The following is a 15056-nucleotide window of genomic DNA, read 5'->3' as shown; positions in this document are numbered from 1 at the left end:
CCATCATGAAGGTCGATTCCTCCAAACGTATGCCATCCTTGATGATGGATCAGAACGTACCATGTTGCTATCTCAAGCGTCTGATTATTTAGGCCTCAAGGGGAAAGCAGAGTCCCTAATTGTTAGGACTGTACGCCAAGATACTATTGCACTTGAAGGCTCCTCTGTAACCTTTGAAATATCCTCAACTGCCAAACCAGAAAGGAAGTATACCATTTCCAATGCCTTTTCTGCTGCCAGATTGGGATTGGCAGAACAGACATATCCTGTTGAGACTTTAAAGAGACGTTTCAGACATCTTCAAGATTTACCACTTCCAGAATTCTCTAAAGTTCAACCACTTATCCTTATTGGGGCAGACTATCCACACCTGATAAATCCAATTGACCAGGTGTATTTCGGACCTCCTAAATCTCCAGCTGCAATCCAGACCCAGTTGGGTTGGGTACTGCAAGGCCCAACTCCAATTCCCAACACTAATGAGATGCAATGTCTTTTCACCAGCCTCAATCCACTTGAGGATCTTCGTCATGATGTAGAGAAACTATGGCAACTGGATATCCTTCCGTTCAGGAATGAAAAGGTCATTACTAGATCCAAGCAGGACCAAGAAGCTTTGGATTTGTTAGCCTCTAAGACCAAAAGAGTGGACATTGATGGTGTGCAAAGATATGCCACTCCTTTGTTGCATGCTGCTTCTGCTGTTCAGTTACGAGCCTCACCAAATTCAGTTATGTCCTCCCTCAGAAGTATTGAGCGCCGCCTACAAAGAAATCCTGAATCTGCTGCTGTCTATGATCAAGAAATTGCCAAGTTGGAGAAGTCTGGTTATATTTCCAAGGTAGAACTTCCTCATGACTCATCGAAAGAATCATGGTATATCCCTCATCATCTTGTAGAGCATAATGGGAAACCACGAATAGTTTTCAATTGTTCCTATCAATGTAAAGGTACGTCACTGAACAACCAACTTCTGCCTGGTCCACAATTAGGCCCCTCCTTGCTTGGTGTATTACTTCGATTCCGCCAGTATCCCGTAGCCATTAGTGGAGACATAAAATCTATGTTTCACCAAATTAGGCTACTACCAGAAGATCGTCCCCTCTTACGTTTCTTGTGGCGCAACATGCAGAGATCAAACTCACCTGATATCTACGAATGGCAAGTTTTGCCATTCGGCACAGTATGTAGTCCATGTTGCGCAACCTATGCCTTACAGAGGCATGTATGTGACCACCAAGAAGGATATGAAGATGTAGTGAATTCTGTACTTCAATCGTTCTATGTAGATAACTGTTTGGAGAGTTTCCCACATGCACAAGTCGCAAAGAAGCACCTTGACCGCACACGTTCCTTACTGATGAGTGGGGGATTTGAAATTAGACAGTGGGCAAGTAACCAGCCTGATGTTGTGAGACATCTTCCTCCTGAAGCCAGGTCTGAGAGTGCTGAACTTTGGATCAGTCAAGATCATTTGGATCCAAAGGAAGGAGCTTTGGGTCTGAGTTGGCACTGTCCCTCCGATTCATTGGGGTATCGATCTCGAACTGTGGAGTACAATGTAACAACAATGCGCAATATCTATAAAGTTCTCGCTAGTCAATATGACCCCTTGGGTTATATTACCCCCTTTACAACGCGAGCTAAGGTCATTGTACAGCAATGCTGGATGAAGTCACGGGGTTGGGACGACCCCCTTGTGCCAAGTCCTATCCAACAGGCCTGGAAGGCTTGGGAAACTGAGCTACCTGACTTGCCATTGATGCAGCTTCCCCGCTGTTACTTAAATTTACCTCCCGAGCAAATTCTGTCTAGAGAGTTGCATATTTTTTGCGACGCTTCGGAGAACGCATATGGGTCAGTAGCCTATCTGCGTATGGAAACTGACAAGGGCATGGTACATACTTCCTTCATCATGGCAAGATCTCGAGTTGCCCCAAAAAGGCAAATTTCCATCCCTCGCCTCGAACTTTGCGCTGCTTTAACAGGTGCACAGCTTTCAAAACTTTTGCAAAAGGAACTGACTCTTTCCTTGACAAATACAGTCTTATGGTCAGATTCAACAACTGTTTTGTCTTGGCTGCATTCCTCTTCCTGCCGTTACAAAGTTTTCGTAGCCAATCGAGTTACCGAAATCTTGGAACTCACTGATCTCTCTTTTTGGAGATATATTCCTTCTGCACAGAATCCAGCAGATGACATCACTAGAGGCAAAACGCTTGTTGAGCTGGCCAAACCTGATCATAGATGGCGACAAGGTCCATCATTTTTAAAATTTCCTTCACATCAGTGGCCTCAAAATCTAGTGTCCCGATCTGCTAATCCTGACCCTGAGCTCCGAAAACCACTTTTTTGTGGATTAACACTATTAGATGATTTTGTACTTCCAGACCCTTCCTGTTTCCAGTCATGGTCAGAGTTAAAGTCTGCCACAACTGAGTTAATGCGACAACATAGTCCTGATTCTTGTGAACCCTCAGTTGTTCAAACCCTTCTTTTAAGACAAGCCCAGCAACAAAGTTTCCCTTCTGAGTACCAGTCTCTAAAGAGAGGAATGTCCATTGAATCTCAAAGTCGTCTCCTTACACTTTCCCCTGAATTCAGAGAAGAAACGGGACTTATTGTAGTGGGTGGCAGGCTCAGACAAGTAGAGGATATGGAACCTGGAATGGTTCATCCAGTCATTCTTGACTCTAAACATCCACTATCTAGTTTAATCATCAAAGACTGTGACGAGAAACTTTTCCATCCTGGTCCAGAGAGAGTTTTCTCAGAACTTCGACGTAATTATTGGATAATTAGAGGAAGACAAGCGATAAAAAAACATCAGTTGGCTTGCTTGGAATGTAGAAAGTGGAAAGCAAAGCCATCAATCCCTAAAATGTCAGATCTTCCACTCTCTAAGCTCCGGTTGTTCAAACCTCCTTTTTGGTCAACCGGGATGGACTGTTTTGGCCCTTTCCATGTCAAGACTGGTCGTAGAACAGAAAAGAGATGGGGCATTCTGTTTAAGTGCCAGACTACTCGATGTCTGCATCTCGATTTGTTAACCAGTTTAGACGTGGACAGCTTTCTAATGGCCCTGCGCCGTTTTATATCCAGGAGAGGTCAGCCATATGAGATTCTTTGTGACCAAGGAAGTAATTTCCGTGGAGCTGCGAGAGAATTGAAAGAAGCTTTCCAGAACCTTACCACTGAGTTACAAGTTAAATTGGAAAATCAGCAGATCAAATTCAAATTTAATCCACCCCAAGCACCTCATTTCGGAGGCTCATGGGAACGAGAGGTTCGTTCCGTTAAAACAGCTCTACGTGTGGTACTTGGCAGCCAAAGAGTATCAGAAGAAATCCTACGGACAGTTCTGACAGAAGTTGAAGGAGTGTTAAATTCGAAGCCACTTGGTTACGCCTCCTCCAATATTGCAGATCTTGATCCCATCACCCCAAATCTCCTCCTAATGGGGCGGCGGGATTCTTCTCTACCCCAGGTTATTTATGCCAACACTGAGCTCCTTGGCCGCAGATCTTGGCGCCATAGCCAGGTCCTTGTTGACCAGTTTTGGACGGCCTTTATTCGTCATTATTTACCAGATCAGCAGCTCCGTCAAAAATGGAATAGAGAAAATCCTAATCTAAATGATTCTGCTGTTGTGTTAGTTATTGATTCCCAGCTTCCAAGAGCATCATGGCCCATTGGTAGGGTAGTGCGTCTTTTACCTAGTCAGGATAGACGGGTCAGAGTAGCCGAGATTTCTATTAATGGGAAAACTTGCGTACGTCCGGTTGCTAAATTGATTCTGTTACCTCAAATTGATGAATAGCAAATACATGACTGTATTTGGGGGCGGCTGTTGTGAATTTGACTCATTTGTTGTTGTGTTTTTTTTTCTTATTTTTCCCTTACTTTTATTTGTACTACATTACCCACAATTCCTAGTAAACTACGATTAGGGTGAACCCATATCTGGTGCACTACATTACCCATAATCCCCCTGGTTGAGTTCTATAAATAGACCTCACTTCCTTCCTTTGTCCCTTTTCTGCCTTGGTGAGGTGTGGGTGTTTGAATGGGCACCCAACCATGTCCTTTGAGTCCTTTCCTTAGGATGTGTTAAGTAAGTTTGTTTGCTCATTGTATAGTTTGAATTTGTTTATTTGAATTGTTTGGATATTCAATCCTTGTTTGAATTGAGTACAATATTGATGTTTATTGATGAGTTGTTTGTATGAGTTTGATTCTCTTTTTATATTGTTTGTAGTGACTTAAAACCATCCTGTTGTGTATCCTGTGCATCCTGTCATCATGTCCATCATGGTAGTCCTGCTCCATGTGAACTACGTGTCATGTTAATTGTTAAAGATTTATGATTCTTCACTTCAGTGGAATAAAAGAGAGCAAAGGACTGGTATCTTTCAGTGTTTTAATCAGACACACCACCAAGTTTCTACAGTTTTAAAGAACTTTGGATATTATAACAACACATATTCAACATAAACTACTCATTGTTTTTCATTAATATAATTTTCAAATTCGTTGAATTGTTTGTTTGTTATTTATTGCACCTCTCCTATGATTGTAAATTATTGATGTCCCTCTGTTGGAATGGAGCAGAGGCTGGGACAAGCTTCCAGCACTGACTTTGCTAAATGGCAAAGAATGCGAAAGCGGCTAAGTTTGGATGAGCATGCAGCGTCACCTCTCCAGTCGCTTCGCAGCCTCAGGAGCTTTCCAAAAGACTTCCCTGGCAGCGGTGGGATTTGAACCCACGCCCCCGAAGAGACTGGAGCCTTAATCCAGCGCCTTAGACTGCTCGGCCACGCTACCTCGTCATGTTGTGTTCCACGGGTCTTTACGACAGGTCAAACGGCCTCCCTAATACCGACTCTGCGGAACGGCTGCAGTCTAATCCTGTTTGCGTAAAACAAGCCCGCTCCCAAGCGGGTTAGAGGGCCTCCCTGCCTTGGTTACAATGGCTGCTGGCAGCGATGGGATTCGAACCCACGCCCCCGAAGAGACTGGAGCCTTAGACCACTCGGCCACGCTACCCTGGAATGTACATCTTCGTGGGCCCTTTTCTGCCCTCTTCCCCCACCCCAATGATAGAGAGAACGTCGGCTGCCGGACCTTCTTTGCTAAGCCTCTGGAATGAGGGCAAAGAACGTTTTTTTTTTTTTTTTTTGCGTACGCACAATAGCCTTCCAAAACTCTGTCTTGGCAGTGGTGGGATTTGAACCCACGCCCATGAAGAGACTGGAGCCTAAATCAAATGCCTCAGACCAGTCGGCCACGCTACCCTATAACGTGCGCCTTCGTGGGCCCTTTTCTGCCCTCTTCCCCCACCCCAAAGATAGAGAGAACGTCGGATGCCGGACCTTCTTTGCAAAGCCTCTGGAATGTGGGCAAAGAACGTTTTTTTTTTTTTTTTTTGCGTACGCACAATAGCCTTCCGAAACTCTGTCTTGGCAGCAGTGGGATTCAAACCCACGCCCCCAAAGAGACTGGAGCCTTAATCCAGCGCCTTATGCTACGTTCACACCAAACGCAAACACACATCTAAATTCGCGCCCGCCGCTTCTATTTATAAGCGTGACCACTTTGTGTTAATTTGCCCGTCAAGAGCGAAATCGACGCGCATAAAAACAAAAGTTTGAAGCGAAAATTTACGCGAGTCACGTGCGTCAGAGGCGAAAGTTTCAAAAAGTTTCGAACCCCATTGGCGGCCATCTTTTTACAAGATGTCTGTTGTTGATCGGTCATTTATCGAGAGTGTCACCGGTCTGTATTTGCTCTGGAGAGCAGAACAGCGGTGTAGGGATCATCGTTGCCGTATTTGGGTTGCGCTTCGCCACAAGCTGATGCCTTGTAATTCGCCGCCGTAAAGGCATCCTTTATACAGGGGTATGCAGTCCTACTTCTGGTGGCCCCCTTCCTGTGGAGTGGAGGTCCATCTCTGATCAAGCACACCTGAATCCGTTAATCAAGGCCTTTGGGGCTTATGTGAAAACGATAGCCAGCTGTGTTGCATTTAAAATCAAAATGATCAGGCAGCTGTTATTTCACCCAAAACTTTCCATGAGTGACATTGGCTGTCTCCATTCTTGTAAACTACTCATTGTTTTTCATTAATATAATTTTCAAATTCGTTGAATTGTTTGTTTGTTATTTATTGCACCTCTCCTGTGATTGTAATTTATTGATGTCCCTCTGTTGGAATGGAGCAGAGGCTGGGACAAGCTTCCAGCACTGACTTTGCTAAATGGCAAAGAATGCGAAAGCGGCTAAGTTTGGATGAGCATGCAGCGTCACCTCTCCAGTCGCTTCGCAGCCTCAGGAGCTTTCCAAAAGAGTTCCCTGGCAGCGGTGGGATTTGAACCCACTCCCCCGAAGAGACTGGAGCCTTAATCCAGCGCCTTAGACCGCTCGGCCACGCTACCTCGTCATGTTGTGTTCCACGGGTCTTTACGACAGGTCAAACGGCCTCCCTAATACGGACTCTGCGGAACGGCTGCAGTCTAATCCTGTTTGCGTAAAACAAGCCCGCTCCCAAGCGGGTTAGAGGGCCTCCCTGCCTTGGTTAAAATGGCTGCTGGCAGCGATGGGATTCGAACCCACGCCCCCGAAGAGACTGGAGCCTAAATCCAGCGCCTTAGACCACTCGGCCACGCTACCCTGGAATGTACATCTTCGTGGGCCCTTTTCTGCCCTCTTCCCCCACCCCAATGATAGAGAGAACGTCGGCTGCCGGACCTTCTTTGCTAAGCCTCTGGAATGAGGGCAAAGAACGTTTTTTTTTTTTTTGCGTACGCACAATAGCCTTCCAAAACTCTGTCTTGGCAGTGGTGGGATTTGAACCCACGCCCATGAAGAGACTGGAGCCTAAATCAAATGCCTCAGACCAGTCGGCCACGCTACCCTAGAACGTGCGCCTTCCTGGGCCCTTTTCTGCCCTCTTCCCCCACCCCAAAGATAGAGAGAACGTCGGATGCCAGACCTTCTTTGCAAAGCCTCTGGAATGTGGGCAAAGAACGTTTTTCTTTTTTTTTTGCGTACGCACAATAGCCTTCCGAAACTCTGTCTTTTTCAGCAGTGGGATTCAAACCCACGCCCCCAGAGAGACTGGAGCCTTAATCCAGCGCCTTATGCTACGTTCACACCAAACGCAAACACACATCTAAATTCGCGCCCGCCGCTTCTATTTATACGCGTGACCACTTTGTGTTCATTCGCCCGTCAAGAGCGAAATCGACGCGCATAAAAACAAAAGTTTGAAGCGAAAATTTACGCGAGTCATGTGCGTCAGAGGCGAAAGTTTCAAAAAGTTTCGAACCCCATTGGCGGCCATCTTTTTACAAGATGTCTGTTGTTGATCGGTCATTTATCGAGAGTTTCACCGGTCTGTATTTGCTCTGGAGAGCAGAACAGCGGTGTAGGGATCATCGTTGCCGTATTTGGGTTGTGCTTCGCCACAAGCTGATGCCTTGTAATTCGCCGCCGTAAAGGCATCCTTTATACAGGGGTATGCAGTCCTACTTCTGGTGGCCCCCTTCCTGTGGAGTGGAGGTCCATCTCTGATCAAGCACACCTGAATCCGTTAATCAAGGCCTTTGGGGCTTATGTGAAAACGATAGCCAGCTGTGTTGCATTTAAAATCAAAATGATCAGGCAGCTGTTATTTCACCCAAAACTTTCCATGAGTGACATTGGCTGTCTCCATTCTTGTAAACTACTCATTGTTTTTCATTAATATAATTTTCAAATTCGTTGAATTGTTTGTTTGTTATTTATTGCACCTCTCCTATGATTGTAAATTATTGATGTCCCTCTGTTGGAATGGAGCAGAGGCTGGGACAAGCTTCCAGCACTGACTTTGCTAAATGGCAAAGAATGCGAAAGCGCCTAAGTTTGGATGAGCATGCAGCGTCACCTCTCCAGTCGCTTCGCAGCCTCAGGAGCTTTCCAAAAGACTTCCCTGGCAGCGGTGGGATTTGAACCCACTCCCCCGAAGAGACTGGAGCCTTAATCCAGCGCCTTAGACCGCTCGGCCACGCTACCTCGTCATGTTGTGTTCCACGGGTCTTTACGACAGGTCAAACGGCCTCCCTAATACGGACTCTGCGGAACGGCTGCAGTCTAATCCTGTTTGCGTAAAACAAGCCCGCTCCCAAGCGGGTTAGAGGGCCTCCCTGCTTTGATTACAATGGCTGCTGGCAGCGATGGGATTCGAACCCACGCCCCCGAAGAGACTGGAGCCTAAATCCAGCGACTTAGACCACTCGGCCACGCTACCCTGGAATGTACATCTTCGTGGGCCCTTTTCTGCCCTCTTCCCCCACCCCAATGATAGAGAGAACGTCGGCTGCCGGACCTTCTTTGCTAAGCCTCTGGAATGAGGGCAAAGAACGTTTTTTTTTTTTTTTTTGCGTACGCACAATAGCCTTCCAAAACTCTGTCTTGGCAGTGGTGGGATTTGAACCCACGCCCATGAAGAGACTGGAGCCTAAATCAAATGCCTCAGACCAGTCGGCCACGCTACCCTATAACGTGCGCCTTCGTGGGCCCTTTTCTGCCCTCTTCCCCCACCCCAAAGATAGAGAGAACGTCGGATGCCGGACCTTCTTTGCAAAGCCTCTGGAATGTGGGCAAAGAACGTTTTTTTTTTTTTTTTTGCGTACGCACAATAGCCTTCCGAAACTCTGTCTTGGCAGCAGTGGGATTCAAACCCACGCCCCCAAAGAGACTGGAGCCTTAATCCAGCGCCTTATGCTACGTTCACACCAAACGCAAACACACATCTAAATTCGCGCCCGCCGCTTCTATTTATAAGCGTGACCACTTTGTGTTAATTTGCCCGTCAAGAGCGAAATCGACGCGCATAAAAACAAAAGTTTGAAGCGAAAATTTACGCGAGTCACGTGCGTCAGAGGCGAAAGTTTCAAAAAGTTTCGAACCCCATTGGCGGCCATCTTTTTACAAGATGTCTGTTGTTGATCGGTCATTTATCGAGAGTGTCACCGGTCTGTATTTGCTCTGGAGAGCAGAACAGCGGTGTAGGGATCATCGTTGCCGTATTTGGGTTGCGCTTCGCCACAAGCTGATGCCTTGTAATTCGCCGCCGTAAAGGCATCCTTTATACAGGGGTATGCAGTCCTACTTCTGGTGGCCCCCTTCCTGTGGAGTGGAGGTCCATCTCTGATCAAGCACACCTGAATCCGTTAATCAAGGCCTTTGGGGCTTATGTGAAAACGATAGCCAGCTGTGTTGCATTTAAAATCAAAATGATCAGGCAGCTGTTATTTCACCCAAAACTTTCCATGAGTGACATTGGCTGTCTCCATTCTTGTAAACTACTCATTGTTTTTCATTAATATAATTTTCAAATTCGTTGAATTGTTTGTTTGTTATTTATTGCACCTCTCCTGTGATTGTAATTTATTGATGTCCCTCTGTTGGAATGGAGCAGAGGCTGGGACAAGCTTCCAGCACTGACTTTGCTAAATGGCAAAGAATGCGAAAGCGGCTAAGTTTGGATGAGCATGCAGCGTCACCTCTCCAGTCGCTTCGCAGCCTCAGGAGCTTTCCAAAAGAGTTCCCTGGCAGCGGTGGGATTTGAACCCACTCCCCCGAAGAGACTGGAGCCTTAATCCAGCGCCTTAGACCGCTCGGCCACGCTACCTCGTCATGTTGTGTTCCACGGGTCTTTACGACAGGTCAAACGGCCTCCCTAATACGGACTCTGCGGAACGGCTGCAGTCTAATCCTGTTTGCGTAAAACAAGCCCGCTCCCAAGCGGGTTAGAGGGCCTCCCTGCCTTGGTTAAAATGGCTGCTGGCAGCGATGGGATTCGAACCCACGCCCCCGAAGAGACTGGAGCCTAAATCCAGCGCCTTAGACCACTCGGCCACGCTACCCTGGAATGTACATCTTCGTGGGCCCTTTTCTGCCCTCTTCCCCCACCCCAATGATAGAGAGAACGTCGGCTGCCGGACCTTCTTTGCTAAGCCTCTGGAATGAGGGCAAAGAACGTTTTTTTTTTTTTTGCGTACGCACAATAGCCTTCCAAAACTCTGTCTTGGCAGTGGTGGGATTTGAACCCACGCCCATGAAGAGACTGGAGCCTAAATCAAATGCCTCAGACCAGTCGGCCACGCTACCCTAGAACGTGCGCCTTCCTGGGCCCTTTTCTGCCCTCTTCCCCCACCCCAAAGATAGAGAGAACGTCGGATGCCAGACCTTCTTTGCAAAGCCTCTGGAATGTGGGCAAAGAACGTTTTTCTTTTTTTTTTGCGTACGCACAATAGCCTTCCGAAACTCTGTCTTTTTCAGCAGTGGGATTCAAACCCACGCCCCCAGAGAGACTGGAGCCTTAATCCAGCGCCTTATGCTACGTTCACACCAAACGCAAACACACATCTAAATTCGCGCCCGCCGCTTCTATTTATACGCGTGACCACTTTGTGTTCATTCGCCCGTCAAGAGCGAAATCGACGCGCATAAAAACAAAAGTTTGAAGCGAAAATTTACGCGAGTCATGTGCGTCAGAGGCGAAAGTTTCAAAAAGTTTCGAACCCCATTGGCGGCCATCTTTTTACAAGATGTCTGTTGTTGATCGGTCATTTATCGAGAGTTTCACCGGTCTGTATTTGCTCTGGAGAGCAGAACAGCGGTGTAGGGATCATCGTTGCCGTATTTGGGTTGTGCTTCGCCACAAGCTGATGCCTTGTAATTCGCCGCCGTAAAGGCATCCTTTATACAGGGGTATGCAGTCCTACTTCTGGTGGCCCCCTTCCTGTGGAGTGGAGGTCCATCTCTGATCAAGCACACCTGAATCCGTTAATCAAGGCCTTTGGGGCTTATGTGAAAACGATAGCCAGCTGTGTTGCATTTAAAATCAAAATGATCAGGCAGCTGTTATTTCACCCAAAACTTTCCATGAGTGACATTGGCTGTCTCCATTCTTGTAAACTACTCATTGTTTTTCATTAATATAATTTTCAAATTCGTTGAATTGTTTGTTTGTTATTTATTGCACCTCTCCTATGATTGTAAATTATTGATGTCCCTCTGTTGGAATGGAGCAGAGGCTGGGACAAGCTTCCAGCACTGACTTTGCTAAATGGCAAAGAATGCGAAAGCGCCTAAGTTTGGATGAGCATGCAGCGTCACCTCTCCAGTCGCTTCGCAGCCTCAGGAGCTTTCCAAAAGACTTCCCTGGCAGCGGTGGGATTTGAACCCACTCCCCCGAAGAGACTGGAGCCTTAATCCAGCGCCTTAGACCGCTCGGCCACGCTACCTCGTCATGTTGTGTTCCACGGGTCTTTACGACAGGTCAAACGGCCTCCCTAATACGGACTCTGCGGAACGGCTGCAGTCTAATCCTGTTTGCGTAAAACAAGCCCGCTCCCAAGCGGGTTAGAGGGCCTCCCTGCTTTGATTACAATGGCTGCTGGCAGCGATGGGATTCGAACCCACGCCCCCGAAGAGACTGGAGCCTAAATCCAGCGACTTAGACCACTCGGCCACGCTACCCTGGAATGTACATCTTCGTGGGCCCTTTTCTGCCCTCTTCCCCCACCCCAATGATAGAGAGAACGTCGGCTGCCGGACCTTCTTTGCTAAGCCTCTGGAATGAGGGCAAAGAACGTTTTTTTTTTTTTTTTTTGCGTACGCACAATAGCCTTCCAAAACTCTGTCTTGGCAGTGGTGGGATTTGAACCCACGCCCATGAAGAGACTGGAGCCTAAATCAAATGCCTCAGACCAGTCGGCCACGCTACCCTATAACGTGCGCCTTCGTGGGCCCTTTTCTGCCCTCTTCCCCCACCCCAAAGATAGAGAGAACGTCGGATGCCGGACCTTCTTTGCAAAGCCTCTGGAATGTGGGCAAAGAACGTTTTTTTTTTTTTTTTTTGCGTACGCACAATAGCCTTCCGAAACTCTGTCTTGGCAGCAGTGGGATTCAAACCCACGCCCCCAAAGAGACTGGAGCCTTAATCCAGCGCCTTATGCTACGTTCACACCAAACGCAAACACACATCTAAATTCGCGCCCGCCGCTTCTATTTATAAGCGTGACCACTTTGTGTTCATTCGCCCGTCAAGAGCGAAATCGACGCGCATAAAAACAAAAGTTTGAAGCGAAAATTTACGCGAGTCACGTGCGTCAGAGGCGAAAGTTTCAAAAAGTTTCGAACCCCATTGGCGGCCATCTTTTTACAAGATGTCTGTTGTTGATCGGTCATTTATCGAGAGTGTCACCGGTCTGTATTTGCTCTGGAGAGCAGAACAGCGGTGTAGGGATCATCGTTGCCGTATTTGGGTTGCGCTTCGCCACAAGCTGATGCCTTGTAATTCGCCGCCGTAAAGGCATCCTTTATACAGGGGTATGCAGTTCTACTTCTGGTGGCCCCCTTCCTGTGGAGTGGAGGTCCATCTCTGATCAAGCACACCTGAATCCGTTAATCAAGGCCTTTGGGGCTCATGTGAAAACGATAGCCAGCTGTGTTGCATTTAAAATCAAAATGATCAGGCAGCTGTTATTTCACCCAAAACTTTCCATGAGTGACATTGGCTGTCTCCATTCTTGTAAACTACTCATTGTTTTTCATTAATATAATTTTCAAATTCGTTGAATTGTTTGTTTGTTATTTATTGTACCTCTCCTATGATTGTAAATTATTGATGTCCCTCTGTTGAAATGGAGCAGAGGCTGGGACAAGCTTCCAGCACTGACTTTGCTAAATGGCAAAGAATGCGAAAGCGGCTAAGTTTGGATGAGCATGCAGCGTCACCTCTCCAGTCGCTTCGCAGCCTCAGGAGCTTTCCAAAAGACTTCCCTGGCAGCGGTGGGATTTGAACCCACGCCCCCGAAGAGACTGGAGCCTTAATCCAGCGCCTTAGACCGCTCGGCCACGCTACCTCGTCATGTTGTGTTCCACGGGTCTTTACGACAGGTCAAACGGCCTCCCTAATACCGACTCTGCAGAACGGCTGCAGTCTAATCCTGTTTGCGTAAAACAAGCCTGCTCCCAAGCGGGTTAGAGGGCCTCCCTGCCTTGATTACAATGGCTGCTGGCAGCGATGGGATTCGAACCCACGCCCCCGAAGAGACTGGAGCCTAAATCCAGCGCCTTAGACCACTCGGCCACGCTACCCTGGAATGTACATCTTCGTGGGCCCTTTTCTGCCCTCTTCCCCCACCCCAATGATAGAGAGAACGTCGGCTGCCGGACCTTCTTTGCTAAGCCTCTGGAATGAGGGCAAAGAACGTTTTTTTTTTTTTTTGCGTACGCACAATAGCCTTCCAAAACTCTGTCTTGGCAGTGGTGGGATTTGAACCCACGCCCATGAAGAGACTGGAGCCTAAATCAAATGCCTCAGACCAGTCGGCCACGCTACCCTAGAACGTGCGCCTTCCTGGGCCCTTTTCTGCCCTCTTCCCCCACCCCAAAGATAGAGAGAACGTCGGATGCCAGACCTTCTTTGCAAAGCCTCTGGAATGTGGGCAAAGAACGTTTTTCTTTTTTTTTTGCGTACGCACAATAGCCTTCCGAAACTCTGTCTTTTTCAGCAGTGGGATTCAAACCCACGCCCCCAGAGAGACTGGAGCCTTAATCCAGCGCCTTATGCTACGTTCACACCAAACGCAAACACACATCTAAATTCGCGCCCGCCGCTTCTATTTATACGCGTGACCACTTTGTGTTCATTCGCCCGTCAAGAGCGAAATCGACGCGCATAAAAACAAAAGTTTGAAGCGAAAATTTACGCGAGTCATGTGCGTCAGAGGCGAAAGTTTCAAAAAGTTTCGAACCCCATTGGCGGCCATCTTTTTACAAGATGTCTGTTGTTGATCGGTCATTTATCGAGAGTTTCACCGGTCTGTATTTGCTCTGGAGAGCAGAACAGCGGTGTAGGGATCATCGTTGCCGTATTTGGGTTGTGCTTCGCCACAAGCTGATGCCTTGTAATTCGCCGCCGTAAAGGCATCCTTTATACAGGGGTATGCAGTCCTACTTCTGGTGGCCCCCTTCCTGTGGAGTGGAGGTCCATCTCTGATCAAGCACACCTGAATCCGTTAATCAAGGCCTTTGGGGCTTATGTGAAAACGATAGCCAGCTGTGTTGCATTTAAAATCAAAATGATCAGGCAGCTGTTATTTCACCCAAAACTTTCCATGAGTGACATTGGCTGTCTCCATTCTTGTAAACTACTCATTGTTTTTCATTAATATAATTTTCAAATTCGTTGAATTGTTTGTTTGTTATTTATTGCACCTCTCCTATGATTGTAAATTATTGATGTCCCTCTGTTGGAATGGAGCAGAGGCTGGGACAAGCTTCCAGCACTGACTTTGCTAAATGGCAAAGAATGCGAAAGCGCCTAAGTTTGGATGAGCATGCAGCGTCACCTCTCCAGTCGCTTCGCAGCCTCAGGAGCTTTCCAAAAGACTTCCCTGGCAGCGGTGGGATTTGAACCCACGCCCCCGAAGAGACTGGAGCCTTAATCCAGCGCCTTAGACCGCTCGGCCACGCTACCTCGTCATGTTGTGTTCCACGGGTCTTTACGACAGGTCAAACGGCCTCCCTAATACCGACTCTGCGGAACGGCTGCAGTCTAATCCTGTTTGCGTAAAACAAGCCCGCTCCCAAGCGGGTTAGAGGGCCTCCCTGCCTTGATTACAATGGCTGCTGGCAGCGATGGGATTCGAACCCACGCCCCCGAAGAGACTGGAGCCTAAATCCAGCGCCTTAGACCACTCGGCCACGCTACCCTGGAATGTACATCTTCGTGGGCCCTTTTCTGCCCTCTTCCCCCACCCCAATGATAGAGAGAACGTCGGCTGCCGGACCTTCTTTGCTAAGCCTCTGGAATGAGGGCAAAGAACGTTTTTTTTTTTTTTTTTTGCGTACGCACAATAGCCTTCCAAAACTCTGTCTTGGCAGTGGTGGGATTTGAACCCACGCCCATGAAGAGACTGGAGCCTAAATCAAATGCCTCAGACCAGTCGGCCACGCTACCCTGGAATGTACATCTTCGCGGGCCCTTTTCTGCCCTCTTC

The 15056-nt window shown here is 47.7% G+C and overlaps 13 non-coding genes across 13 annotated transcripts; all 13 read right to left on the bottom strand.

Annotated features, from left to right (window-relative positions):
- Positions 1 to 4742: 4742 nt before the first annotated feature.
- On the bottom strand, positions 4743 to 4824 carry trnal-aag (transfer RNA leucine (anticodon AAG)). Its single transcript has one exon. It is a non-coding gene; the product is annotated as a tRNA-Leu (tRNA).
- Positions 4825 to 6352: 1528 nt separating this feature from the next.
- Positions 6353 to 6434, bottom strand: trnal-aag (transfer RNA leucine (anticodon AAG)). Its single transcript has one exon. It is a non-coding gene; the product is annotated as a tRNA-Leu (tRNA).
- A 153-nt stretch (positions 6435 to 6587) lies between these two features.
- Positions 6588 to 6669, bottom strand: trnal-uag (transfer RNA leucine (anticodon UAG)). Its single transcript has one exon. It is a non-coding gene; the product is annotated as a tRNA-Leu (tRNA).
- Positions 6670 to 7970: 1301 nt separating this feature from the next.
- trnal-aag (transfer RNA leucine (anticodon AAG)) lies at positions 7971 to 8052 on the bottom strand. The gene has a single exon. It is a non-coding gene; the product is annotated as a tRNA-Leu (tRNA).
- A 153-nt stretch (positions 8053 to 8205) lies between these two features.
- trnal-uag (transfer RNA leucine (anticodon UAG)) lies at positions 8206 to 8287 on the bottom strand. The gene has a single exon. It is a non-coding gene; the product is annotated as a tRNA-Leu (tRNA).
- Positions 8288 to 9591: 1304 nt separating this feature from the next.
- On the bottom strand, positions 9592 to 9673 carry trnal-aag (transfer RNA leucine (anticodon AAG)). Its single transcript has one exon. It is a non-coding gene; the product is annotated as a tRNA-Leu (tRNA).
- A 153-nt stretch (positions 9674 to 9826) lies between these two features.
- On the bottom strand, positions 9827 to 9908 carry trnal-uag (transfer RNA leucine (anticodon UAG)). Its single transcript has one exon. It is a non-coding gene; the product is annotated as a tRNA-Leu (tRNA).
- Positions 9909 to 11209: 1301 nt separating this feature from the next.
- On the bottom strand, positions 11210 to 11291 carry trnal-aag (transfer RNA leucine (anticodon AAG)). The gene has a single exon. It is a non-coding gene; the product is annotated as a tRNA-Leu (tRNA).
- A 153-nt stretch (positions 11292 to 11444) lies between these two features.
- Positions 11445 to 11526, bottom strand: trnal-uag (transfer RNA leucine (anticodon UAG)). The gene has a single exon. It is a non-coding gene; the product is annotated as a tRNA-Leu (tRNA).
- A 1306-nt stretch (positions 11527 to 12832) lies between these two features.
- trnal-aag (transfer RNA leucine (anticodon AAG)) lies at positions 12833 to 12914 on the bottom strand. Its single transcript has one exon. It is a non-coding gene; the product is annotated as a tRNA-Leu (tRNA).
- A 153-nt stretch (positions 12915 to 13067) lies between these two features.
- trnal-uag (transfer RNA leucine (anticodon UAG)) lies at positions 13068 to 13149 on the bottom strand. The gene has a single exon. It is a non-coding gene; the product is annotated as a tRNA-Leu (tRNA).
- Positions 13150 to 14451: 1302 nt separating this feature from the next.
- trnal-aag (transfer RNA leucine (anticodon AAG)) lies at positions 14452 to 14533 on the bottom strand. The gene has a single exon. It is a non-coding gene; the product is annotated as a tRNA-Leu (tRNA).
- Positions 14534 to 14686: 153 nt separating this feature from the next.
- trnal-uag (transfer RNA leucine (anticodon UAG)) lies at positions 14687 to 14768 on the bottom strand. Its single transcript has one exon. It is a non-coding gene; the product is annotated as a tRNA-Leu (tRNA).
- Positions 14769 to 15056: the final 288 nt, after the last annotated feature.

The sequence above is a fragment of the Garra rufa genome, unplaced genomic scaffold, assembly GCF_049309525.1.
Source record: "Garra rufa unplaced genomic scaffold, GarRuf1.0 hap1_unplaced_002, whole genome shotgun sequence".
NCBI classification, from domain to species: domain Eukaryota; kingdom Metazoa; phylum Chordata; class Actinopteri; order Cypriniformes; family Cyprinidae; genus Garra; species Garra rufa.
This window is presented reverse-complemented; position numbering and strand designations above follow the sequence as displayed.